At 46.6% G+C, this 27,692-nt stretch overlaps 2 protein-coding genes across 12 annotated transcripts in view; one reads left to right on the top strand and one right to left on the bottom strand.

Annotated features, from left to right (window-relative positions):
* The window catches only part of IDUA (iduronidase alpha-L-), a 914,728-nt gene that overhangs the window by 228,319 nt on the left and 658,717 nt on the right, over positions 1–27,692 (top strand). The gene's annotated exons all lie outside the window — the stretch shown is intronic.
* SLC26A1 (solute carrier family 26 member 1) overlaps positions 1–27,692 on the bottom strand; it is a 290,173-nt gene that overhangs the window by 92,122 nt on the left and 170,359 nt on the right. Inside the window, exon 1 of one of the 3 annotated variants that reach the window (XM_029602309.1) lies at positions 13,630–13,819. The exons of the other annotated variants lie outside the window; for them this stretch is intronic. The gene's annotated coding sequence lies outside the window, so the exon portion shown is untranslated. Of the gene's footprint in view, positions 1–13,629; positions 13,820–27,692 lie in introns of those variants that run through there. 3 annotated transcript variants of the gene reach the window in all.

The following is a 27,692-nucleotide window of genomic DNA, read 5'->3' as shown; positions in this document are numbered from 1 at the left end:
CAATTCAGTAATCTTCCTTGCAAAAGTTTTATGGATATATGTGTAACTGACCGATCGATTAAATGAACAGGATTAACCTGACCGATTGATAGTAGCTGGAGACCGCCAGTGTTCTCAACCGGAAGGCGTCGACTCCCGGCAGGGTGGAAGCCCTATATAAGGAAACATGGCTTACCGTGAGTCGGTGAATCCCCATGTATACCGGCAGCCGGGCGGGATGTTGAGTCCATCTGCATACACTAAGGAAAACGAGATTATCAGGTAAGTAATCTCTACATTTCCTAGCATGTAGCAGATGGACTCAGAACAAGTGGGATGTACAAAAGCTACTCCCGGACTGGGCGGGAGGCTGCCCGAGGTCCGTTTAGGATTGCCTTCGCAAACGCTGTGTCCTCCCTGGCCTGGACGTCCAGACGGTAGAATCTGGAGAAGGTATGGAGGGAGGACCACGTCGCCGCTTTACATATCTCTGCAGGCGACAGCATCCTAGTTTCTGCCCAGGAGGCCGCTTGCGCTCTGGTAGAGTGAGCCTTGACCCGTTTTCCTGCCTCTACGTAGGCTGCCTTGATAACTTCTTTGATCCAGCGGGCGATGGTTGCCCGTGAGGCCGCTTCCCCTTGTTTCTTCCCGCTGTGAAGGACGAACAGGTGGTCCGTCTTTCGTACTGCTTCTGACATTTCCAGGTATCTGGACAGCAGCCTGCCGATGTCGAGATGGCGCAGTATTCAACCTTCTTCCGACTTCTTCAAACCGTCCGTGGTTGGCAAGGATATGGTTTGGTTGAGGTGGAAGTGTGAGACTACTTTGGGTAAGAAAGAAGGAACCGTGCGAAGATGGATAGCCCCTGGAGTGATTCTGAGAAACGGATCACAGCAGGACAGTGCTTGTAGCTCTGAGATGTGGCGTGCTGAGCATACGGCCAGCAGGAACGCCATCTTCAAGGTTAACAAACGGAGGGACAGGCCTCGAAGGGGTCTGAAGGCGGGTCCTGCTAGGAATTCCAAAACTAGGTTGAGGTTCCACAGGGGTACTGGCCACTTCAGTGGCGGGCGAATGTGTTTGACTCCTTTCAGGAAACGTGAAACGTCTGGGTGTGTGGCAATGCTGTTGCCGTCACTCCGGGGACCGTAGCAGGATATCGCTGCCACCTGAACCTTGATGGAATTGAGGGACAGACCCTTCTGAAGTCCATCTTGCAGGAAATCCAAAATGATAGGGATTTTAGCGGCATGAGGATTGGTGCCGTGAGTTTCGCACCAGGCTTCAAATACTCTCCAGATCCTTATATATGTTAGTGATGTGGAGAACTTGCGTGCTCGGAGGAGTGTATCTATTACCGGCCCCGAGTATCCTCTTTTCTTCAGTCTAGCCCTCTCAATGGCCAGACCGTAAGAGAGAATTGAGCTGGATCCTCGTGGAGGATGGGACCTTGCCGCAGCAGGTCCCTGCGTGGAGGCAGGGGTAGTGGATTCCCTGCCAGTAGTCTTCTCATGTCTGTGTACCAGGGTCTTCTTGGCCAGTCCGGGGCCACTAGAAGAACTAGGCCTCTGTGCCGCTGAATCTTGTGTATAATGGCGCCCAGCAGGGTCCATGGAGGGAAGGCATATAGCAGGATCCCCTGAGGCCATGGCTGTACCAGAGCGTCGATCCCCTGGGATAGAGGATCCTGCCTGCGGCTGAAATACCTGGGTACTTGAGCGTTGGACCTGTCCACTAGTAGGTCCATGCCTGGCGTCCCCCACTGATCCACAATCATCTGGAAAGCTGTGGGCGACAGCTGCCATTCCCCTGGGTTTAGGCTTTCTCTGCTGAGGAAGTCTGCCGTAGTGTTGTCCTTCACGGCAATGTGGACGGTGGAGATGTCCTGGAGATTTGCTTCCGCCCAAGTCATCAGGGGGGCTATTTCTAGGGATACCTGTCTGCTTCTGGTTCCGCCCTGTCGGTTGATGTATGCCACTGTGGTGGCGTTGTCCGACATCACTCTGACCGCTCTGTTTCAAAGTCTGTGGGCAAATCGCAGGCATGCTAGCCTGACTGCCCGTGCCTCTAGTCTGTTGATGTTCCACCCCGACTCTTCTCTGTTCCACGGCCCTTGGGCAGTGAGTTCTTCGCAGTGTGCTCCCCATCCGTTCAGGCTGGCATCTGTAGTGAGCAGGGTCCAGGTTGGGGAGGATATTCGTGACCCCCGGCTCATGTGGCCGGGCTGCAACCACCACCGTAGCTGATTCCGCACTTTGGCTGGTAGAGGTAGGTGTATGGTGTAGTTCTGTGATCGTGAGCTCCACCGAGATAGGAAGGGCGCGTTGTAATGGTCTCATATGAGCCCGCGCCCATGGGATCACCTCCAGAGTGGATGCCATAAGGCCGAGGACCTGTAGGTAATCCCAAGCTGTGGGCCAGGTGGCGCTCAGCAGGGCCAGCAGACGATTCCGGAGCTTTGATCTCCTCCTGGAGGTCAGACTGACCTTGTCTTCCTGGGTGTCGAATCGGACCCCTAGGTATTCCAGCGACTGAGAAGGCTGTAGGGAACTCTTGTTCAAGTTTACTACCCATCCTAGGCTTTCCAGAAGAGATATAACTCTGTTGGTTGCCTGGTGGCTCTCCTCCGGTGACTTTGCCCTGATCGGCCAATCGTCCAGGTAGGGATGGATGGAATTCCTTCCTTCCTGAGTGACGCCGCCACTACTACTATGACCTTGGTAATGGTCCGCGGCGCGGTGGCTAACCCGAAGGGTAAAGCTCGGAACTGGAAGTGTTGATTCAGGACCTTGAAGCGTAAATAGCGCTGGTGATCCCGATGGATTGGGATATGCAAGTAGGCTTCCGACAGATCTAGGGATGTGAGAAACTCCCCTGGCTGTACTGTATTCTTGACAGACCGCAGAGTTTCCATGCGAAAGCTGGGGACCCGTAGGTGTCTGTTGACTGACTTGAGGTCCAGGATGGGCCTGAAAGTGCCCTCCTTCTTGGGTACTATGAAATAAATGGAATAATGCCCAGAATTTTTCTCCCAAACAGGCACTGGAATTATGGCTTTTAGGGACAGGAGCCTCCGCAAGGTAACTTCTAGTGCCATCCTCTTGAGGGGTGAACAAGGAGATTCCACAAACTTGTCCGGCGGGAGCCGAAGAAAGTCCAGGTAATACCCTTCTCAGATGATGGCTAGGACCCACTGGTCCGAGGTAATCTCGACCCACCTGCGGTAGAAGAGGGTTAGCCTGCCCCCTATGGCTGCTACCCCCGGATGGGTCGGCTGATTGTCATTGTGGGGTGCGGCCAGGACCAGAACCGGAGCCGGTTCTCCTCTTGTTGTGCCTAGTCCGAAAGGGCTGGTTTCTGGCCTGAGAACGAGGTGCTTGGTAGCAAGCCCTGTAAGGGTTGAAGTGCTGAGAGTTTCTACCTCTGGATGGCCTAGGAAAAGGGCGCTGGCTCCTCCTTGACCTGTCTTCTGGTAGACGGGGTAATGGAGAGGTGCCCCATTTATTAGCCAGTTTCTCGAGGTCGCTGCCAAACAGGAGGGATCCCTTAAAGGGCATTCTTGTGAGACGTGTCTTGGAGGAGGAGTCGGCTGACCAATTATGTAGCCAGAGCTGTCTCCTGGCTGCCACTGAGAATGACACTCCGTTGGCTGCCGTACGGACTAGGTCGGAGGCTGCGTCAGTGAGGAACGAGAGAGCTGTTTCCATCTCTTCTCCCGGGGTGTTGTTCCTAGCCTGTGATAAACAGGAACGCGTCACCACGGTGCAGCAAGTCGCAATTCGTAGGGACATGGCTGCCACCTCAAAGGCTTGTTTCAGAATGGCGTCCAAGCGCCGGTCATGTGCATCCTTGAGGGCCGCTCCCCCCCCTCCACCGGAATGGTGGTGCGCTTCACAATTGCGCTAACTGTGGCGTCTACCTTGGGGCACGCCAGCAGCTCCTTGGTTGCCGGGTCTAAGGGGTACATGCCAGACAAGGTCCAACCCCCTTTGAATGAGGCCTCCGGCGCATTCCATTCCAGCTCGATTAACTGCTGTGCTGCTTGTAGGAGGGGAAAATGGTGAGCCGTTTGGCGCAGGCCCTCTAACAGGGGGTTCATTCTAGGTTCCCCTGGGGTGTCATGGTCCGGGATAGCCAGTTCTGACAGGCATTGAGAGACCAGGCCTGGGAGACCCTCTTTCAGAAAGAAGCGTCTCATGGTCCGATATGGTTCTATCCCCAAGGGAAGTTCTCCCTCCTCGGGGGGCTCGTCGTCCTCCTCAGAGCAATCTGAATCCCCATAAGTGGGGCTTCCGGGTGGCAAGTGGCCGTGCCTAGGTTTTGAGGGCCCAGGGGCCGGGACATCCGGTACGTATGGACCCGTTCGGGGATCAGATTGCATTCTGACAAAGGCATGAATCCCCTTGAATAATTCCACCCAGGAGAGCAAAGAAGGATCTGGCCTTAGGGGCACCAGCTCTCTCGGGTTCCCTGGCTGCTCACTGCGGCCTGCTAGGTCCAGGGTGTTCCCTGAGGAACTGGCAAGTGCGCTGGGCTGGGACCGGTCCTGGCCTGGAATTCCCAGGGCCTCCTCACATTGGGCACATAGGGAGTCTGCTTCCTCGCTCTGTGTGGCTCTGAGGTTGCATGCTGAGCAGAGGCTTAGAGCTCTTATGCCTGATTCTGGAGGTGCTGGCTCTGCGGACGCATGGGCTCTCTTACGCTCCATCTCATCTGTTATCTCCTCCCAGCTGGAGTCTGCGCTTTGTAATATGCGCGAAAGACGTGCGCCTACCAATATGCGCTTATCCACGTGCGCCTGTCCACGTGCGCTTATCAACGTGCGCTTATCAGCGTGCGCTTATCAACGTGCGCCTATGGACGTGCGCTTAGCAACGGGCGCCTATGAACGTGCGCCTATGGACATGCGCTTAGCAACGGGCACCTATGAACATGCGCCTATGAACGTGCGCCTATCAACGTGCGCCTATCAGCGGGCACTTATGAACGTGCGCTTAGCAACGGGCGCCTACCAGTGTGCGCCTATCAACGTGCGCTGAGCAACGTGCGCCTGTGCGTAGCAACGCGCGCCCAGCACGTACACCTATCTTAGCAACGTGCGCTTTTCAACATGAATCAAGGCGACTTCAATGTACACCCCTATCGAATATGCGCCCAAGTATTTTCGGGCGCCTAACATATACGCCCTTCGCCTGTGCGCGCAGTCTGGCCTGAGCGCTAGAGTGAGGCGACGAACCAGGGCAGAAGGCGACGGCGAGCAGGCAGGCAAGATGGCGACCTCCTTGGCGGGTTGCCACGTAGGCAGACTCCGCTGATCCTCGCTTCCTCGGAGACCAACAAGTAAAGATGTATGCCTTACCTTGTCTTCGGCGCTTCCCGGCTGCGACCTGGGCGGTCTCCAGCTGCGGGGGGAGAGGGTGATTACCGTCACCGCCTCGCTCGAGGAAGTGCACCCGCTGCCTCTGGGCCGCGCCCGAACTCGTCTCGCTTGGGGGCCAAGTCCTCGCCGGGACCGAGGCTGCCTCTAAGCCGCGCCCGAGCCCTTCTCACTCGGGGGCTAAGTCCCTGCCGCGAGTCGGCCACCGGACCGAGGCTCTTACCTCCGAGGGACCACGGAAATCGCCTCGGGAAACTCAACTGGGGGAGGGACCGAATGGTATCACCGCAGGAGTGTGGGGCTCGTCTTCAGGTAGGTTTCTTCTATGAATTTAGTCGTTAGAATTTGGAAAAACGCTCAGCGAGCGTGAGGTAGCTCCAAACTGCTTTGGAGATGTTTGAATATGTTTGCATATGTTTTTTCTAATGTACGCTTGTATCCGGTTGCTTAGATTGTGAACTTTTTTCACCGAGCATTCATCATTTCCTAGCTCCTCTGTAATTAATTGAATGCACCCTAGTTGAATTTGTAGCTTAGTTGATTTGTTAGCAAAATTATTAAGTTTCTTGTATCTCATGTTCCTTGTATCGCCCCCAGGCGACTGTTCAGTTCTATGTAAACCGGTGTGATGAGTATGCTATACAAGAATGTCGGTATATAAAAACTAAAAAATAAATAAATAAAATAAATAAATAAGTTGAAATCAAGAAATGTCCATGGCCTTTCTAGACTATGCCCACTCCCCGCCCCTTTTTTGGAATTTTTTCTTTGTGCGCATAGGGGAGATAAGTGCATATTGGGTGGCTTTTAAAATCCACTCAGTGTGGGCTGGCCCAACTTGTGTGTGTATTTCCCAGTTTTGGCACATGCTGCACTTTTAAAATTTACCTGAATGTTGAGTAAACATTCTTTTAACTTAAGAAGTATCTAAAGGGCATCTTCGAGATATATCCTGATCTGTCATCTCTAGGAGAAGTGTTGATGGAAAATGAATGTTGGTTAAAATCATATAATGATCGAACCATGGAACAGCTGAGATCTTTGTCTTCTCTGTCTATTTTTATTGAATTTCTATTAAGGAATAGTAAGTCTAAGGTATGACTTGCATTATGAGTAAGCCCTGAATACATTGCTCCCAACCTAAGGCATCGAACATTTCACATGAATGTGATAAAGGAACCATGCTGATGTGCAGATTAAAGTATGGTATACTTATGATCAATTTCTAAATCTGTCAGAAATTTAATTAAAGGTGACATATTGTGTGATAATAGACCTAGAGAACAGAATCCTAGACACAAGTTGAAGTATTTAGAGCTTAATATAATTACCTCGAATGGTGTGGTAATCAAAATTTTAATACAAGAGAAATCTAGCTGTTTTTTAGACAATATTAATAACTCTTCCCCCTACCCTTCTTTCTATTATCGTTGTGAAAGGGCAGCATAGCCATTGACAGCAAGCTGATTCAGAATTATATGGTCAGAATCAGATAACCACATTTCAGTAATACAGAGACAAGTAGGATTTACTTTAGTTAGATCACCTGTGAGAACAGGAATTTTGTTCTTAACAGATTGACCATTTATCAATACAATTGTTATCATCATACAAGAAGATATAGTTGGTATACGGCAAAAGGACAAAGATTTCAAGTAAGAGAGATTTCTTTTTCTGGACATTCTACAATCAGAGGGCCAAATTTTATAATATGTGTGCGGGCGTAGATTTGTTTGCGCAACCCAGCGCGAACAAATCTACGCCCGATTTTATAACATGTGCGTGCTGCCGCGTGCATGTTATAAAATCCGGGGTCAGTGCACGCAGGGGGGTGCACAGTTGTGCAACCTGCATGTGCCGAGCCGAGCAGCCTGCCTCCGTTCCCTCCAAGGCTCCAAAATCGGAGTGACCTCGGAGAGAACTTTCCTTCCGCCCCCCCGCACCTTCCCCTCCCTTCCCCTATCAAACCCGCCCCCCAGCCCTAACTAAACCCCCCCCCCCCCCGACCTTTATTGAAGAAGTTACGCCTGCCGGCTCTCCATCCCCTGGCCTGGTGGCTGTTCCAGAGGCCTCGATCCCGCCCCCGGAATACCCCCGGGCCAGTGCCCCGCCCACGGCCCCACCCCCAGAACACCCATTTTTTCAAGCCCCGGGACTTACGCGCGTCCCGGGTCTTGCGCGCGCCGCCGGGACTATGCAAGATAGGCTCAGTGCGCGCAGGGGGAGGTTTTCGGGGGTTGTGCGCGTATCTTACGCGTGCAACCCTTTGAAAATCTACCCCAGAGTGTCCTAACTGTCCATAGCAGCCATGCCTGAGTACTGCAGTGTGGGCATATACAATGAATCACTATTGGGGAGAAGAATAGTCAATTCTGGGAGAGTCCTCCAGTTCTAACATGATGCATTATCTTGCATTGTCCTGTTTAAGATGTTAATCTAATGTGATGAATTAGTTCAACAGAGGGGCACACAGAGGGGCCTGCCCCTTGTGCACGATCCTTCAGCACGTGGCATTTACAACATCATTGCCTCCCTTTTACACCTGTCACCCAGATGATGAGAGGGCAGGGCTAAAAGTCCCTGCAGGAGGAAGGGAACCCACGTTGGAAATTACAGGCAGCTGAGATGGACTCCGGCTCCAACATGGCAGGTACAGCAATGAGGCTTATACCAGGTCAGGAGATGTTCTTTCTTTCTCTACCTATGGCATCGTTGCTTTCCTTTTACACCCGGCACCCAGATGACAGAGGGGGCAAGTCTATAAGTCCATCCAGGAGGGAGGGATGCCTGAGCTGGAAATTACAAGCAGCTGAGATGGACTACGATTCCACTGTGGCAGGAACAGCAATGAGGCTTAAAGCAGGTCAGGAGATGTTCTTTCAGTAAGAGATGGACTTAATACCATTCCAGTGTAGATATCTTAAGATTCTTGCCTTGCCTGCTCCGGAAAACGGTCGTGTTTAGCTCCTTGCTTTGTGAGTGTTGTCAGGTCAAGGGGGCATCCAGTGTTTCTGTTCAGTAATCAGTCAGCAGGAAGGGAAAATAAGATTCCAAAACAGAGACTGCTAGTATTTAAGAACAGCATTTGCTGAGCTGAAATCTTTGATCATAACTGCCAGGGATGCAGTGGGGCATACCATTATTAAGTTATATTTGAGGAAATCCACTGTTTATCACTGGGATAAGCAACTTTTAATCTATCAACGTTTTGGGATCCTGCCAGCTACTCTTGACCTGGAAACAGGATACTGGGCTTGATGGACTTTTAGGTCTATCCTAGTTTGTCAAATCTTATGTTCATATGTTGTGTAAATTGGCAGGAAAAAAGAGTTTTCAAACTTTCATACATTTATATTTTTTATTCCAATTTTCATACATAAGTATTTTTTTAATGATGGATATTAATGAGCATATAGGAGTAATCAAAAGGATTTACACATGTAAATGTAACTACTATTGTAGCAATTTTCAAAATCCTTTTATCCATCTAAAGTGCACTTATGTGGGTAAATCCTATGGACAATTCAATGACATATATTGTAGCAATTTTCAAAAGCCTACTTACATGGGCAAAGTGTATTTATATTTGTAAAACCTCATTTTAAGGGTGTAAATACTTTTTTAAATCTGGTAGTGTGTAGAATCTTGCTGCAGTAAGTGTGTAGAATCTGGCTGTAACAAGCTTTCTATATAATTTTGCTTGTAATATTGAAAACATTAATAAGGGACTAATTTTTATTAGGAAAATATTTTCCATGCTATAAACAAACAGTTCGTGGAGAATGAACATAAGAACATGTCATACTAGGTCAGACCAAGGGTCCATCATGCCCAGCATCCTGTTTCCAACAGTGGCCAATCCAGGCCATAAGAACCTGGCAAGTACCCAAAAACTAATAGATCCCATGCTACTGATTCCATAAGAACATAAGAAAATGCCATACTGGGTCAGACCAAGGGTCCATCAAGCCCAGCATCCTGTTTCCAACAGTGGCCAATCCAGGCCATAAGAACCTGGCAAGTACCCAAAAACTAAGTCTATTCCATGTAACCATTGCTAATGGCAGTGGCTATTCTCTAAGTGAACTTAATAGCAGGTAATGGACTTCTCCAAGAACTTATCCAATCCTTTTTTAAACACAGCTATACTAACTGCACGAACCACATTCTCTGGCAACAAATTCCAGAATTTAATTGTGCGTTGAGTAAAAAAGAACTTTCTCCGATTAGTTTTAAATGTGCCCCATGCTAACTTCATGGAGTGTCCCCTAGTCTTTCTACTATCCGAAAGAGTAAATAACCGATTCACATCTACCCGTTCTAGACCTCTCATGATTTTAAACACCTCTATCATATCCCCCCTCAGTCGTCTCTTCTCCAAGCTGAAAAGTCCTAACCTCTTTAGTCTTTCCTCATAGGGGAGTTGTTCCATTCCCCTTATCATTTTGGTAGCCCTTCTCTGTACCTTCTCCATCGCAATTATATCTTTTTTGAGATGCGGCGACCAGAATTGTACACAGTATTCAAGGTGCGGTCTCACCATGGAGCGATACAGAGGCATTATGACATTTTCCGTTTTATTCATCATTCCTTTTCTAATAATTCCCAACATTCTGTTTGCTTTTTTGACTGCCGCAGCACACTGAACCGACGATTTCAATGTGTTATCCACTATGACACCTAGATCTCTTTCTTGGGTTGTAGCACCTAATATGGAACCCAACATCGTGTAATTATAGCATGGGTTATTTTTCCCTATATGCATCACCTTGCACTTATCCACATTAAATTTCATCTGCCATTTGGATGCCCAATTTTCCAGTCTCACAAGGTCTTCCTGCAATTTATCACAATCTGCTTGTGATTTAACTACTCTGAACAATTTTGTGTCATTTGCAAATTTGATTATCTCACTCGTCGTATTTCTTTCCAGATCATTTATAAATATATTGAACAGTAAGGGTCCCAATACAGATCCCTGAGGCACTCCACTGTCCACTCCCTTCCACTGAGAAAATTGCCCATTTAATCCTACTCTCTGTTTCCTGTCTTTTAGCCAGTTTGCAATCCACGAAAGGACATCGCCACCTATCCCATGACTTTTTACTTTTCCTAGAAGCCTCTCATGAGGAACTTTGTCAAACGCCTTCTGAAAATCCAAGTATACTATATCTACCGGTTCACCTTTATCCACATGTTTATTAACTCCTTCAAAAAAGTGAAGCAGATTTGTGAGGCAAGACTTGCCCTGGGTAAAGCCATGCTGACTTTGTTCCATTATGTTCTGTGATTTTGATGCTTAGAACACTTTCCACTATTTTTCCTGGCACTGAAGTCAGGCTAACCGGTCTGTAGTTTCCTGGATCGCCCCTGGAGCCCTTTTTAAATATTGGGGTTACATTTGCTATCCTCCAGTCTTCAGGTACAATGGATGATTTTAATGATAAGTTACAAATTTTTACTAATAGGTCTGAAATTTCATTTTTTAGTTCCTTCAGAACTCTGGGGTGTATACCATCCGGTCCAGGTGATTTACAACTCTTCAGTTTGTCAATCAGGCCTACCACATCTTCTAGGTTCACCGTGATTTGATTCAGTCCATCTGAATCATTACCCATGAAAACCTTCTCCATTACGGGTACCTCCCCAACATCCTCTTCAGTAAACACCGAAGCAAAGAAATCATTTAATCTTTCCGCGATGGCCTTATCTTCTCTAAGTGCCCCTTTAACCCCTCGATCATCTAACGGTCCAACTGACTCCCTCACAGGCTTTCTGCTTCGGATATATTTAAAAAAGTTTTTACTGTGAGTTTTTGCCTCTACAGCCAACTTCTTTTCAAATTCTCTCTTAGCCTGTCTTATCAATGTCTTACATTTAACTTGCCAATGTTTATGCTTTATCCTATTTTCTTCTGTTGGATCCTTCTTCCAATTTTTGAATGAAGATCTTTTGGCTAAAATAGCTTCTTTCACCTCCCCTATTAACCATGCCAGTAATCGTTTTGCCTTCTTTCCACCTTTCTTAATGTGTGGAATACATCTGGACTGTGCTTCTAGAATGGTATTTTTTAACAATGACCACGCCTCTTTGACATTTTTTACTTTTGTAGCTGCTCCTTTCAGTTTTTTTCTAACAATTTTTCTCATTTTATCAAAGTTTCCCTTTTGAAAGTTTAGCACGAGAGCCTTGGATTTGCACACTGTTCCTTTTCCAGTCATTAAATCAAATTTGATCATATTATGATCACTATTGCCAAGCGGCCCCACCACCGTTACCTCTCTCACCAAGTCCTGTGCTCCACTGAGAATTAGATCTAAAATTGCTCCCTCTCTCGTCGGTTCCTGAACCAATTGCTCCATAAAGCTATAATTTATTCCATCCAGGAACGTTATCTCTCTAGCATGACCCGATGATACATTTACCCAGTCTATATTGGGGTAATTGAAGTCTCCCATTATTACTGCACTACCAATTTGGTTAGCTTCCCTAATTTCTCTTAGCATTTCACTGTCCATCTCACCATCTTGACCAGGTGGACGGTAGTATACCCCTATCACTGTAGTCTTCCCTGATACACAAGGGATTTCTACCCATAAAGATTCAATTTTGTATTTAGTCTCATGCAGGATGTTTATCCTGTTGGACTCTATGCCATCCCGGATATAAAGCGCCACACCTCCTCCCGACTGCTCCTCTCTGTCATTGCGATATAATTTGTACCCCGGTATAGCACTGTCCCATTGGTTATCCTCTTTCCACCATGTCTCTGAGATGCCAATTAAGTCTATGTCATCATTTACTGCTATACATTCTAATTCTCCCATCTTACTTCTTAGACTTCTGGCATTAGCATACAAACATTTCAAAGTTTGTTTTTTGTTTGTATTTTTATTCTGCTTTTTAATTGATAGGGATAAGTTAGAATTTTTTAGCTCAGGTGAGTTTTTAGTTACAGGCACTTGGACTACTTTTCTAATTATTGGAACCTCACTGTCGGGATGCCCTAATTCTAATGCATCATTAGTATCCTTTAAAGATACATCTCTCTGAACCATGCGCTGCTGAGCGACTGTCGGCTTTCCCCTTTGTTCTAGTTTAAAAGCTGCTCTATCCAGTAATAGCAGTGGCTTTTCCCTAAGTCAACTTGATTAAAAGCAGTTAATGGACTTTTCCTCCAAGAACTTATCCAGTCCTTTTTAAATACAGCTACACTAACTGCACTAACTACATCCTCTGGCAACAAATTCCAGAGTTTAATTGTGCATTGAGTGAAAAAGAACTTTCTCCGATTAGTTTTAAATGTGCCACATGCTAACTTCATGGAGTGCCCCCTAGTCTTTCTATTATCTGAAAAAGTAAATAACCGATTCACATCTACCTGTTGTAGACCTCTCATGATTTTAAATACCACTATCATGTATACATTGATATTTGTTTCAGCCAATATAATTTAAATAACATTTTACTCTAATGTTAGACACATAAAAGGAATTCGTATCTGCAAATTGTTGTGGCATGTGACTATGAATTTGCTTTATCATATTACACTTCATAGGGAATTGCTCTGAGGCCTTGGAATATATTTGGTGGAAGTGAATAAAGATTTTTCAGTATTTCTTCGGATGTACAGATATAAATTCTACATAGTTATGGTAACACTTGTAGTTTTCAGAGCTTAATTATACCTTCAAAAAATATCTCTGGCATTTTTCCCTGATAGGATGCTTTTAAGTGCATAGCTAAACAGCCGACGATTCAAATAAGAGCAATATTTGCTCTTACCTGGTTAAGTTAAGCAGATACATTAGACCAGCCATAGAACAGGTCTAACTTAGCCAGATTTAATTTATCTGGCTAAGTAGCAACTTCGCAGATATTCAGCGGCATAGCTATGCCGCTGAATATCCCTTGTAACTTAGCCAGATGAGTTATATCTGGCTAAGCTACTTACCTGGATAACTTTAAAAATTGGACCCTTTGATGGCAATAGGATTCTAATGTAAGTTTTGAAAACTGCAGTATTAGCAGGCCTGCATTTTTAATTTGTTCAATGTAGTTTGGCAGCTTTTGATAAAATCTCTCAAATAGTGAATTGATTTCTAGAGAGGATACAATTTCTATGTTCACTGTAAAAATTGTAAAACTTGTTCACAATCTGCCCTTGATTTATTCTTTGTTGGAAAAATTGGAACATTTTAACAGTAAAGTAATTTACAAACTCAGCAACATATCAAGATGTATTTGTTCTCTGAGAAAGGTAAAATTCTTACCTGAATATTACAGATCTGTGTCTTGATGTTACAGTAGTTTCAGTAAACTCTTAAATGAGTTATATCCAGCATCCATTGTACGATGGCGTATCAGTGAATTTGCAATTTAGCGTACAACTTTAGTTCTTAGAAACAACAGTCAAAGTGCTAATTTGCTAGTTTGTGAATTCAAGAGTTACTTCAGAATGCACTCATAGAAGTTCAAGTGACTTTGTTTAAATAATGCTTAAGATTGCTGATTAACTGCTAGCATGTTGAAGATTGTGCTGAGCCAAACTCATAATTTCACTGAACCTTGAACCCATTTGGTGGTTCAAGCTGCAATTTTTTTTTTGTTTATACAGAACATGGCTGTGCAATTGTTGCTAAACATTCATGTTTTTCTACTGTCTGACAATTTTGTGTTATCATATACTAAGATGACAATCTGATTAAGAATATGTTAGTACACCTGGGAACTTTTGAGTTGTGATCATCCTGAGATTGCTGTTGATTAGCAGATGGCGGGAGTGTGTGTGGGGGAGTAGAATGGAATAATATGTATCAACTTTCTCTCTTCTACTCTCTCCACTGCCCAGCTTTCTCTCTTCTACCCCCACCCCCTCAGGTTTTCTCCCACCACCATCACCTGCCCCCCTCCGGAGATTATCCCAGCATACTTCCCCTTCCTCGCTCCCTTACCCCAGCACTGTTTTCTCCCACCCCCTATAAATTACAGCTTCATGAATTATGCATCCTCACTCTACCCTTAGCTGAGTTGAGTCCCAAGTCCTGGAATCACAGCTGCAGACTGAGTTTGTGCGTGTTGCAGCCCCTCTCCAGTTTCTTCCCACATGCTGCTTACAGTGTTTGCTCCAAACTCGCCCCACTGCTCTCTGCAAGCTTACTGAGGAAGGGGCCAGCTGAGCTATATACAGATAGACCATGAGATTTCTAGTATTTTCCCTGAGACCCTGCAACTCATGCAAATTCTCTGAGTCTTAGGGTGAAATCCTGAGAGTTCCCAGCAATGTATGCATGATATACTAAATTATTTAATTTATAACTAAAACCTAATGACTTTGGTGATATTAACTTATTTCATTTTACATTTTTATTGAGAATTAACAATAGGCAGCAAGAAAATATAGAGGCAATTGCATACATGAAAGTCTATTTTAATACAAGTGCACGTGCGCCCATACATATGCGTATCGGCATGTGAGCAAGAAAACGCTAGAATTTTTAATTGTGCACGCACTTACATGCATATGTTTTAAAATGCACCAACCACGCATAAGTATGCTCCTAATTTTAAGAGGTTACTCGAGCACAGCTATTATGTATCTTCAATAGGACCATGTCAGCTTTTACGTGCATATGTCAGCAAATTTTAAAACATGCTTGTGCAAGGTACATTCCTAATTTTCCAGTTAGTCAACCAGTTTGTCCAGTTAATAGCAAGATCTTTCAGATCCCTCTGGTTCTTCATCCCACGCTCTGCCTAGTTGATCTGGACCTCTCACCCTGCCCTATAAGCCCTAAAACTTGAGATATACAGACTTGCTCCTCATCAGGAGCAGCAGCAAATTTATGTAGATATCTAGCATATGTGTGCTGTGGGTTTCATTTTTAAAATTCAGAGTTATGTGCATAAGTCTTGGCCCCATCCCAGAATCCCCCTTCCCCACCCATGCACTACCCCCTTATTCCTCATGCACACGCATGGCCCACATATACGCATATGAGGGCATTTTTGCGCAGGCAGCGCTTTTAAAATCAACCTGATGGTATAACATAAAATTGAGAGCAAACAGACAAATGGGAAAATACAATAATAAAAAAATGAACAAAGAACATCCTTCTAGAATCTCATTTATCAGGTGATTCTATTCCTATTTTCAAATATGGTAGATTATTTGTGTAGTACCTAACCAAAAATTTAATTGGCCCTTTTTCAAAAAGGTTTTGACACTATTTTGACATCCTCTTTTACCTTTTTTCCGCACTCCCTCCACAAACTCCATCCACCTAAACACATTCTTTGATTTATAGAATGTTATCCCAGTTAAAAGGATAAGATAAAAACTTTTGACAACAAGCGTCAGTTAGTGATTTAGATAAAATAAGGGAGTAACCCTGCCCTTGTAAATATATTAACTGATGTCCCCTTGCAGGACACAAACAAACTAATAAAATACACTATTTGTTTATGTACTAAAATACTTATATACAGCATTCTCCTAGCACAAGCAGGATGGTAGTACTCACATGTGGGTGACATCATCAGATGGAGCCCAGCACGGAAAACGTTTGTCAAAGTTTCTAGAAACTGGCTGGCAGACTGAGCGTGCCCAGCCTGCTGCTATCCGTGCGAGGTCCCCTTCAGTCTCTTATTTTCCAAGGTGCAGTAGCCTCACGGTTGTGGAGTTCCAAACTCTTGAAAGAATTTTAGCTTAATTTTGGGGGGGTGGGTCTTCTGCGACGGATCCCCCTTTGCGTTCGGTTCCTCTGATAGGTACCCTTGGCCATCGTTATTCGTGGTCGATTCCCGACTCCTGTTTGGGTCTCCGTCAGTCATCGACTGCATGCCAGCCTCTTTTGTGATGGCATCGTCGGGTTTTTGATCGTGCCTCCAGTGCCTGCGGACCATGTCCATCACGGATCAGCATGAGGTGTGTATCCTCTGCCTGGGGGCCTCGCATGACGTCCGAAGGTGTTATTTGTGCGATCAAATGACCTCAAAGGACGTTGTGCATGCCTAGATAAGATGGAGAAGCTTTTTGGCTCTCCAAAACCATCTACTTCAGCGTTGGTGTCTTCCATGCCTAAGGACCACGGGGAACAGTCATTGTCTCTTCCCCTGGTGGTCCCGCTCTCCAGTACCTCTAAGGATCAAGGAGAGGAAGATCGATCTTCGGTGGCCTCTCTCCTCCCCTAGACCTCGTGATCATCATCGTCTTCGGTGCCAGGTAAAGACTGGGCCAAGCGCCGGAAACCCAGGAAGTATCGACACCGGTCACCATCCCGACACAGTTCCGGTTCCGGAGCGGCATTGGCGGCTGCCGAGCCACCACTGAAGCAGCACCGGCCACCAGAGGCCCCATTCTCCAGTGCCCCAGTAGCCTGAGGCATTCACCACTGCAATGGTGCTGAGTGCCATGCCCCCTCGTGATCCCTCCAAGGGTGTGCCGGTGACACCTCATCCCCCTCCATCAGTCCTTACTACCCAGGCTTTTCAGGAGGAGTTGGACCGCAGGGTGCAATCGGCAGTGCTCAGAGTGATTCAGAGTGTCAGTGCCCCTGCTGGACGTACTTCTTGGCGCCCTACCGATGCAACTGGTGCCCAAGAGGCCTCCGATGCCTCCTCGGCCACCGATGCCCTCCACCAGAGCAATCCCAATTCCCAGGTCCTCCGAGGAGGATGAGGCCGCGGGGACCAGGCGCCCATGCCTGCGGTTCCTCGGGCTGCCGCCGGTTCCCCCCGGACTGCCACCGGTTCCCCCCGGACTGCCACGGCCAATGCTCCCCTCGATGCCCGAGGGTCCATCGATGCCGTCGGTGCCTCCACAGCCCTCGGTGCCCTTCCCAGTCCCCGCCCTCGGCGTCCGGACCCTAGGGAGGAGGAGGGCCCCTATGACCCATGGGGCGATGACTCCTTGGATACATATCCCTGTATATATCCTTGTTCAATGTAAGACAAGACTGTGTCATTGTTGTAGTTCGCTGGTTGTAATGTAAACTGAAGTGATAATTAATTCTGTTAATTGAACCTTGGTATATAAAAGTTATAAATAAATAAATCTTCCGAGTTCTCCGACGACCCCCTCTCAGAGCCTTCCCCTCCAGAGGAGCAGTGTTGCTCTCTGCCCAAAGACCTGTCATTCGCCAGCTTTGTAAGGGCCATGGCTGAGGCCATCCCCTTCCAGCTCCTGTCGGAGGAGTATACCTGTCATAAGTTGCTGGAAGTCCTCCAGTTCATCGATGCCCCAAAAGAGATTGTGGCAGTGCCGGTCCATGACATATTTAAGGAGCTCCTCCTCTGCATGTGGGAACACCCGGTGTCAATTGCTCTGGTGAACAGGAAGACGGATGCGACTTATCTGGTTCAACAGGCTGTGGGCTTTGAATGGCGGCACTTACCCCCATCAGTCTGAGGTGGTGGAGACCGTGCTTAAAAAGGCCAGGTGTTCCTGGACACATGCTTCTGCCCCTCCAGGGCACGAACACAGGGAGCTTGATGGCATAGGGAGGAAAATGTTCCAGGGAGCTATGCTGGTGGCCTGTATTGCAGCCTACCAACTGTACATGACCCAATACGACAGCAGCCTATGGAAGCAGTTCCAAGAGTTTGCGAAGGGCCTCCCCCAGCAACAGCAGGAGTCCCTTGCAGCCATTGCCACACTGGGGCTTGAGACTGGTAGACACGAGCTCCAGTCGACCTATGACGTCTTCGAAACCGCAGCCCGCCTAGCCCCTGGCTTCATGAGCAACCGGTTCCACTGGGGAAGACTCCCAACCTCCTATCACAGAACCAGGGCACCCTGCACTACCCAAACCTCCGGGCCCTGGCCCTCATGGCGTGGATATTGAGCGCATGATCCTCCAGCCCTTACAGCTCTAGGATGGTGTTTCCAGGGTCTTGATTGAATTCCGGAAACCTTCCACTCGGAGATATTACAGCCCGAAGTGGAAGCGTTTCTCCACCTGGTGCAGCAGCCATGGACTAGATCCTTTCTCCTGTCTGCTCCCCCACCTGCTGGATTATCTTTTGTACCTCAAGTCTGGCCTCCAAACCAGCTCAGTCCGAGTACACCTCAGCGTCAACCATTTCATGTGGGGCCTGGTTCAACTGAAGCCCCTGCTTCACCGGCCAGCAACCCCGTGGAATCTCAACGTTGTCCTGGCAAGGATCATGCGGCATCCATTTAAGCCTCTGAAATCCTGTGACCTGAAGTTCCTCACCTGGAAAGTTATGTTCCTGGTGGCGATCACTTCCGCTCGCAGGGTCAGTGAGATCCAGGCCCTGGTTACGTACGCTCCCTACACGAAATTCTTCCATGATTGTATGGTGCTGTGCACGCACCCAAAATTTCTGCTGAAGGTGGTGACTGTTTTCCACATCAACCAGTCAATCATCCTTCCCACGTTCTTCCCACAGCCTCATTCTCACCCGAGGGAATGTGCTCTCCACACCCTGGACTGCAAGCGGGCGCTCACTTTCTACTTGGACCGTACAGCGAGCCATTGACAGTCCACCCAGCTCTTTGTGTCTTTTGACACCAATAGGCTGGGAGCAGCAGTGGGGAAGAAGACCCTATCCAACTGGCTAGCAGACTGCATTGCCTTCTGTTACGACCAGGCAGGCCTCCAGCTGGCTGGCAGGATGAAAGCTCACTCTGTGCGGGCTATGGTGGCATCAGTGGCCCATCTGCATGTGGTCCCTGTTGCCAAAATCTGCAGGGCCGCGACCTGGAATTCCCTCCACACATTCGCGGCTCACTACTGCTTCGACAGGGATAGTCGCCAGGACAGTGCTTTTGGCCAGTCTGTTCCTCGCAGTCTATTCCAGTCTTGAACCCAGTTGTTTTCATCATGCTCTCTGTGGGGCCAGACTGTCCCTGTTTTTCCCACAGCACCGCAGTTGTGTTGTGCCCATTGGCATCTTGTTCGGCTACTGTGGGTTCCTCTGATCACAGGGGGCAGTCTGTAGCTCTGTAGTCACCCACATGTGAGGACTACCATCCTGCTTGTCGTAGGAGAAAGCACAGTTGCTTACCTGTAACAGGTGTTCTCCTAGGACAGCAGGTTGTTAGTCCTCAGGAATCCCACCTTCCTCCCCACAATGTTGGGTTCACCTTCGGTTTATTGTGTTATTTTTCTTGCTTGTATTTTTTACTGTTACGAGACTGAAGGGGGACCTTGCGTGGATGCATGGATAGCAGCAGGCTGGACATGCTGAGTCTGCCAGTCAAAGTTTTCTGTGCCGGGTTCCATCTGATGATGTCACCCATTATATGAGGACGAACATCCTGCTATCCTAGGAGAACACCTGTTACAGATAAGCAACTGCGCTTTATCTGTTGTTCTAAGCAGCTCACAAACAGGGTCATTTATCAAATTGCTATAAGGCGTTTTCGCATGTGTTAAGCCCCTTTAACGCATGCAAAAATGCCTTTAATGCCTGGGGTAGGGAGGGGGAGAGAGAGAGAGAGACTAGCCTTAATGCCCTCAACCAAAGAGAACTAAATGTTCTCTCAACCTAGCTTGATGTTACCCAGGTAGAGATTCCATCAAGCTAGGTTGAGAGAACATTGCACAAATCTCATCTTTGGGTGAGTTTCCTCACTCTGAAGGTCATCAAATCTTCACAAGAGAGCACTGTTCTGTTCGTACGTTTCATTTTGAATGTCAAAGTGGCCCCTAATACCTAAACCTCACCTCGAGTTACTAGGTGGGCCTCCTATAGAGATATAAATACGTACCTAGGATGAGGGCATTAAGGCTAGTCTCTCTCTCTCTCTCTCTCCCTCCCTCCCCGCCCCCCCCCCCCCGTTGTAGGAGGGTCCTGACAGCTAGGCCGGCTCTCCAGGAACTAAAAACATCACAAAGTGCAATAAAGCCCTATCGCACAAATTCCAGAGCTTTATTGTGCGTTGAGTGAAAAAGAATTTTCTCCGATTAGTCTTAAATGTGCTACTTGCTAACTTCATGGAATGCCTCCTAGTCCTTCTATTATTCGAGAGTGTAAATAACCAATTCACATCTTTTTTTTTTATTTTTTATTTATATTTTATTGAGATTTTATAACATTGCTTTACAATGAAATAATCAAGGTATTTAAAGAAACAATTATTACAAACAAAAAGAAATTTCCCATTTATCATCCACATTTGTATTAATACAGTCCACATCTAGAGAAAAGGAGGAGAGCCCTTGCCACAGTTACATCTATTTTCTTTAATGCAGCCTATTAACCTTCATAGCAATCTTGCATTACTGAGTGCTAGTTTTATCCCTAATAAATTGCTCTAGGTGTAGTGGATCAAAGAAAACAAACTTGTTATTATTATACGTAAGTAAACATTTACAAGGGTATTTTAGAAAGTAACTAGCACCTATATCCAGAACTCTTTGCTTGTATTCTAAAAAAAGTTTCCTTCGAGCTTGTGTAGCTCTGGAAACATCAGGAAAAATTTGGACTTTCTGTCCGCAAAAATTTAAGTGCTTATTCTGAAAATATTTACGAAACACATTTTCTTTATCACTCTTTAACGAAAAAGATACAAGCAATGTAGCTCTGGTGGGAATATTATCAAGGGAATCCTCAAGGAAAGTTGAGATACCAGGACTTTCTAAAACATCTATCCCCCCTTCTTGATTTACAATTTTTCTCCCAATAGGAATATAATAAATTTTCGAGATAGTTGGAATCTTGTCCTCCTCATAGGACAATATCTCTATCAAGTATTTTCTTAATATTTCCCTCTGTGACAATAATCTAGTATGAGGGAAATTTAACAAGCGTAAATTATTGGACCTCATTTCATTTTCTAATGCTTCAATTTTATTATAAATGAATAATTTATCCTTTATAAATGATGTAGTCACTCCCTGTAAGGGAAGTAATTGAGCATTAGTTTTAGAAACAGAGTCCTCTACATTCCTTAATCTTATATCCTGTTCTCCTATTTTAGCACAAGTCTGAACAGAAAAATTATGCATCTGGGAAATAGAACTTGTCACTTTCTTATCAACTTTTGCAACCAATTTCCATACGTCCTTCAGAGAAACTGACTCTGGCTCTATTTCTCCTACTAACACTTCAGGCAGATCAGGGATAATAGAGGGTATAGGTAATAGAGAGTTACTTTCATTACCCTCCATATGTACTACATTAGATAATAACAAATTCCCCCCTTCTCCAGCTGTCCCCCCTTCAGCTATTAGCTGTGGGTTAGTGCTGGAGGGATTGGTTACCTCCATTAATAACCCTGAAACTGTCCTACTGTCCATCTGCAGGATTGCAGGTTGAAGGGGTGGCTGCTGAGGCCCAGGGCTCAGTGAAACCCCCGAGGGTGAATTAGCCACGGAACTGTCCCGCACGGATGACTCACCCAGATGTAGTACGTGGTCATCCATCGGCCCAACTCTCACAGATGATAAAGGCAATGGAGAAGAAGTCCAGTTCTTCGATTTCCTCTTCTTCCCCATTTTTTACCCAGGGGCGCGCCCCTTTGGCGCGCGGCTTCGGCTGCGTGCCTGCGGCTGTGCGCCACAGGACCCTGGTTTAAAAAGTTTTTCCGGGCTCCACTTGATGACGTCGGCGAAAGATCACGCCCCCTTTCTCTCCCGGCGACAGCGTGGCCTTCAGGGAAACCAGCGACAGCAGCAGTGAATCTCTCTGGGGTCTTTACTGCGGGTAGGGCTCTTCCTCTCTCCTGCCCTTTACACCGCAGGGCCCTGGTTTAAAAAGTTTTTCCGGGCTCCACCCGATGACGTCGGCAAAAGGTCACGCCCCCTTTCTCTCCCGGCGACAGCGTGGCCTTCAGGGAAACCAGCGACAGCAGCAGCGAATCTCTCTGGGGTCTTTACTGCGGGTAGGGCTCTCCTTCTCTCCTAACCAATTCACATCTACTCGTTCAAGACCTCTAATGATCTTAAAGACCTCTATCATATCCCCCCTCAGCCGTCTCTTCTCCAAGCTGAACAGCCCTAACCTCTTCAGCCTTTCCTCATATGTGCTGTTTTAGATTGATATCTGGGTCCATTATCATTCCAAGGTTCCGTACTTTTTCAGCTAGTTCTATTTTCTGGTTGTTTTTGAGTATTATTGGAGTTTGAATGATTTCGATATTTTTTCGTTCTAAGTGTAAAAATTCTGGTTTTTCAATGTTAATCACAAATTCCATTCAGTTTAACAGTTGTTTTATAATGTCTAGGTACATGTTAGCTAGGTTTAACATTTTCTCTATTGTGTCATCGATATTATGAACGCTGCCCCCGGCTCCCCCCGTGAGCAGGCTCACTCACCCCCATGTTGCTTCTTCCATTCCCGACGCTGCAGGACGCCGCTGTCGGGTCTCCTGTGCGTCCAGAGCCTCGGACTTAACTCCCTTCTGCGGCCTGGAGGCCGCCCATGTCTCTCCTTTTCTCCGCGGTCAGAGCCGTGGACTTTCCTGCCTTCTTCGCAGCCCGGGACCGCCGCCGAAGCCGATACCATCTTCGCGGCTGGAGGCCGCAAAAGCCTCGGTCTTTCCTGGCGGCTGGAGCCGCCCTCGAGGCTTCCTGCAGCGGCTGGAGTCGCTGCCTACGTCGGGCCTGCGTCTCAGGCCAGCCCTGCCTCTTCTGCATGCTGTGCGTCGGTGCAGGCCGCTGTCCGTGGTCCTGCACAAGCTCCTGCTTCTCCTTAGGCGCCGGCGCATGCCTCTCTGCTACATTTAAAGGGCCAGACACAGGAAGTGTGCTGGCCCCACCTAGGGACTGGACTTCATGCTCCAGCCCTATAAAGGGCTGCTCCGTCAGTCAGTCTTTGGCTTGCATCGGAGTTGCTTCACTCTGGAGGCTCCTGCCTGCCAGAGCTCCGTCAGGTCTTCTATCTTCTCCATGGAGTTCCTCATTTTGTCTGTTCCTCGTCATGCTATGTCTTCGTGCCTGAGGTCCTCGTCCAGGTGTCCTGGTGTCTCATCTTGATCCTCTGCTTCCTGTTGTTCCTGGTTCCTCGATGTCCTGCTCTTTGCTGTTTCGTCAACGCTCCTGAGCCTTTTGGTCCTGTAGGCCAGTAGTCCCTCGGATGATGTCTTTCCTGAGTGGGGACTAGCCTGCAGGTGGACTGGTGTCCTGTGCTCCTGAGCTGTCATGTCCTGCCAGCCATTGGTGGAGATTCGGATGACATTGGCTCCGTTGTTGGAGTTCTGCTTCGACTGGATCCTTCCCTGCGCTCGTCCCGTTCTCAGCGTGGTCCGTGACCAGCCTCCTCGGGCTGTGTAGGGCGCGCAGTGGGACAAGGTGGTCCACGACTCAGTTCCGCGGGTGAACTGAGTAGGGCGCCCTGAGAGACAGTGCCAATGTCCTTCCGCCCAGCTTCTCGTCTCGTCTGGACTTCGTCAGTTCCTCATCTCGTCCTGGATGCCGTTGCATCACTTTTGGTATCATGTCTTGTTCCTGATGTCGTCGCATCAACCCTGGTCCAGGATGGCGTCGCATCGACCATTGGTCCGTGATGTCTTCGCATCAGCCTTGATGTCATGTCTTCGTCCATGAAACCGTCGCATCAACCCTGGTGTCATGTCTTCAGCTACCTTGGTGTCTTGTCTAGTGCCAGCCTTTGTCTCTGATGCCATCTGCATTAGTCTTGGTGTCAAGTCCTCGTCCGCAATGCCGTTGCATCGAGTCTGCTGTCATGTCTTCGTGTCAAGGCCCATCTGCCCTCATCCTCAGGCCAAGCCTGCTGCTCCATGCTGTTCCAAGCGGCAGGTCCGAAAGGACTCGGAATGATCTGAGGACCATTCACTTTCCAACATCATCCTGTTGTTGGCCTTGGGAGCTTGCAGGCCTGGCAGAGGGTAAGACCGTCAGCCATGGTGGAACACGCCGTCAACCCTCGGTTCGGTCCTGGATTCATCTGGGGTCGGGCCGAGGCCCATGGGCACACTAAAACACCCGCTACGTAACAGAATGCAAGGCCTTCGAGGCCCCTACTCAACAATCGATTGGTAGAATAAGTTGAATATCATCTGCATAAATGTAATATATGATTCCCAGTCCTGCTAGTAGATGGAATAAGGGCAGCATGTATATGTTAAAGAGGGTTGCGGACAAGGCTGATCCCTGCGGTACTCCTGTTTCGAGATTGAATTTTTCTGATTATCTACAAGGTGATTACAGTTTGTATGTGTGCACTCAGAGGTCAATATTTAGAGCCATTTAGGAGGATAACTCAATAGTTATCCATTTAAATGGCAGGGTTTTAAATATTGAGCCACTTATCATGCTAGATTTTAGTCAGATAGTCATATTGCCAGAAAACTATGTAATTAGTGAATGTAATTAGTAAGAAGTTTATCCCACTGAATATCTGATAACTTTAGCACCAGATAACTTGTCCAGCTTACTAAATATGAACCCCACAGTGCAAACAGTTTCTGACTCTTAGAGTCTGATCTCTAGAGGCTAAGGGGCAGACTTGGAGGAGATGAGGTAGACGATGAGGCAGACAATAAAGCTTTTCTCATCCACCTAAGATCATCAGCTACAATCACCTCCAAAATCCTGCTCTTCCTTTGTGATTGGAAGAATTTCCCCTCCAACATTCATTTACTTATTTATTTAAAAACTTTTATATACCGATGTTCATAGACATATCACATCGGTTTACAGGTAACAGGGGAGTAATATTTGAACTGAGAGGGAAAGATAAAGTTACATGTAACAGGGATATAGATGAACTTGGGAGAGTAGGAGAAAATAAAGGGTCAAGTGACCTAGGGGAGGATTTTTCAAGAGAGAGAGCAATAACTGTATTACAATTGCTTGTGGATTTTTGGGGGAGGAGGAGTTAGAAGGGGAATGTGACCTGGTGGAGGGAGATAATTCAAGTGTAGGCTTGTTCAAACAGCCAAGTCTTTAGCTTTTTTTTTGAAGGTGGCAGTGCAGTGTTCCTGGCGGAGTTCAGATGGCATACAGTTTCATAATGTTGGTCCCGCTAAGGATAGCGCACGTTTTTTGGAGGATATGAGTTGGGAGAGATTGTGAGCGGGAGTGGCTAAGGATCCTTTGTAAGCAGTTCTGGAGGGTCTATTGGAGGTGTGGTATTGGAGGGAGTTGTTAAGCCAATGAATGTTTTGGTTGTGCAAGGTTTTGTGGATAATTGTAAGGCTCCTATGGAGGATTCTGGATGGGATCGGGAGCCAATGGAGGTCTTTGAGGATCGGAGTGATGTGGTCTGATCTGCGTGAGTTAGTTAAGAACATAAGAACATAAGAAAATGCCATACTGGGTCAGACCAAGGGTCCATCAAGCCCAGCATCCTGTTTCCAAATCCAGGCCATAAGAACCTGGCAAGTACCCAAAAACTAAGTCTATTCCATGTAACCATTGCTAATGGCAGTGGCTATTCTCTAAGTGAACTTAATAGCAGGTAATGGACTTCTCCTCCAAGAACTTATCCAATCCTTTTTTAAATACAGCTATACTAACTGCACAAACCACATCCTCTGGCAACAAATTCCAGAGTTTAATTGTGCGTTGAGTAAAAAAGAACTTTCTCCAATTAGTTTTAAATGTGCCACATGCTAACTTCATGGCGTGCCCCCTAGTCTTTCTATTATCCGAAAGCGTAAATAACCGATTCACATCTACCCGTTCTAGACCTCTCATGATTTTAAACACCTCTATAATATCCCCCCTCAGCCGTCTCTTCTCCAAACTGAAAAGTCCTAACCTCTTTAGTCTTTCCTCATAGGGGAGCTGTTCCATTCCCCATATCATTTTGGTAGCCCTTCTCTGTACCTTCTCCATCGCAATTATATCTTTTTTGAGATGCGCCGACCAGAATTGTACACAGTATTCAAGGTGCGGTCTCACCATGGAGCGATACAGAGGCATTATGACATTTTCCGTTTTATTCATCATTCCTTTTCTAATAATTCCCAACATTCTGTTTGCTTTTTTGACTGCCGCAGCACACTGCACCGACGATTTCAATGTGTTATCCACTATGACACCTAGATCTCTTTCTTGGGTTGTAGCACCTAATATGGAACCCAACATTGTGTAATTATAGCATGGGTTATTTTTCCCTATATGCATCACCTTGCACTTATCCACATTAAATTTCATCTGCCATTTGGATGCCCAATTTTCCAGTCTCACAAGGTCTTCCTGCAATTTATCACAATCTGCTTGTGATTTAACTACTCTGAACAATTTTGTGTCATCTGCAAATTTGATTATCTCACTCATCGTATTTCTTTCCAGATCATTTATAAATATATTGAAAAGTAAGGGTCCCAATACAGATCCCTGAGGCACTCCACTGTCCACTCCCTTCCACTGAGAAAATTGCCCATTCAATCCTACTCTCTGTTTCCTGTCTTTTAGCCACTTTGTAATCCATGAAAGGACATCGCCACCTATCCCATGACTTTTTACTTTTCCTCTTCTAAGGTAGAAAGTTGAATGCTCCAGAATAGCATTCATAGAAATCCTTCCTGTGCCACTTCTAGGGCCTCAGAAACAGGCAATGCATGGATGAGGCAATGGTGCAGGGATGAGGGCTTTAGATTTGTTAGGAACTGGGTAACAGCCTACTGCAAAAGGATCAGTTCCACCTTAACCAGGGTGGAAACCAGCTGCTGATGTTAATGTTTATAAAGGAGATAGAACAACTTTTAAACTAGATAGTGGGGGAAACTGACAATCACTCAGGAACGTATGGTTCGCAGTGAGGTATCTTCCAAAGATATTGGTATAATGGGGAAGTTATAATATCCTCATAGAGAAGTTGTGATAGAGGAAGTAGTAACCCAGGTGCATTTAAATAAAGAACAGGCAGAGAGAGATCAATGATTTCAAGCAAGCCATTTCAGCTGCTAGGTAGGTTGTGGATACAATAAAAAAAAACATTCTTGTAACTGTATACAGTGCCAAAAGTCTTAAAAATAAGATTGGAAAGTTGGAATGTATGATACTGAACGAAGTGTGATGGGGAAGTGTATAGCAGTGGGGTTATTCTACTGTCTGCCTAGTCAGGATGAAGAGACTGTGAAATACTAACTGAAATTGGGAAAGCTTACAAATTAGACAACACAATAATAATGGGAGATTTCAATTACCCCAATACTGACTGAGTAAATGTCGCATTAGGACATGCTAGGGAGGCAATGAGGCAATTATCCAGACTGTTTATAGTTCTAACCCTTCTTTTGGAATGACGGTATATAAAACGCTTAAATAAATAAATATACTCACAGGAAGCCTCTTGCTCAGCTCTGGTCCATCAGAGGGATTCTTGTGATTCCTTGAAAGGGACAATTCTGCACATATACTGGTATTTTTTACTCATTTGAATAACTACTCACAGT

Source organism: Rhinatrema bivittatum, chromosome 1, assembly GCF_901001135.1.
Source record: "Rhinatrema bivittatum chromosome 1, aRhiBiv1.1, whole genome shotgun sequence".
Classification (NCBI taxonomy): Eukaryota; Metazoa; Chordata; class Amphibia; order Gymnophiona; family Rhinatrematidae; genus Rhinatrema; species Rhinatrema bivittatum.
This window is presented reverse-complemented; position numbering and strand designations above follow the sequence as displayed.